A 1,007-nucleotide genomic window follows, 5' to 3' on the forward strand; every position below is an offset into this window, starting at 1 on the left:
ATACGATTTTCTTTTATTAAGGGACTCGGAATCTCATTTTTTCAAACATTAGGCTCATGTTTTTATTATGAACATAGTAAGTAACTAAAATTTAAACTCCAGGATTATTTTGAATTAATAGGCTCCTATACTAGTCATTCCATAAGTTTCCAAACATTTTTAATTAATTACATTAGATTGAGGATTGGAGGAACAGAAATGCCGCATTTTTACCCATGCAGTATCCTTGTTTTTGTTTTATCATTTGTTTTTGTGCTGTATGCTGACCAGAGTTCCACTATTTGAGTTGGGCAGCCTTATGATTGTAGTTAATAAATTTAACGCATATAAAAAAGTTCTAGCACTCAGAGTGCAGTTTCTCTGTGTGCCATCCTCCTCCATGTCTTACAAAACAATAAAGTTGATAGTCACAGTTACAGTTGTATTTTTCTCAGTACTTTAAAAACACATGAAACAAAATGTTCCAGAATCACTGCCATTTAGAACAGACAATGAAAGATCACCAGAACTAAGAAACTAGATGGTAAGCCCAGAAGAATGCACGAGACTTCCAGAGGACATCTTATCTAGGTCTCTTCAGTTTAGTTCCATGGATCTTCTGATCCACTTTCTTTACTTCAATTTAATGCCACAGATCTACTTATCTACCTTCTTCACTTCAATTTAGTACCATGGATCTTCTGATCCACTTTCTTCAATATAAAACAGCCTGAGCCAGTTAGCAAGACAATCCCTAGCTTTGATTCTTGAGTATCAACTTAGGAGCTATATTGAAGAAGGTTTAGTGTATCTTCATTGCACAGCGACATTTTCCAGACATCAACTATTTTATACATTTTAACCTTGTTCTAGAATCTTGTCCATTCTATTCCATCTGTAACCTTCCGTATTCTATCTGTGTCCCCCAACCATCACCATTACACCAAAGCTACCACCTCACGGATGTGAGGTCATAGGAACAGGAGAATCCAGGATCCAGGAAGTAGAACAAGAATTGCTTTCACAAA

Source organism: Thamnophis sirtalis, unplaced genomic scaffold (genome assembly GCF_051295495.1).
Source record: "Thamnophis sirtalis isolate CommonGarterSnake01/CBP01778 unplaced genomic scaffold, rThaSir2_p1.2 scaffold_3, whole genome shotgun sequence".
NCBI lineage: Eukaryota > Metazoa > Chordata > Lepidosauria > Squamata > Natricidae > Thamnophis > Thamnophis sirtalis.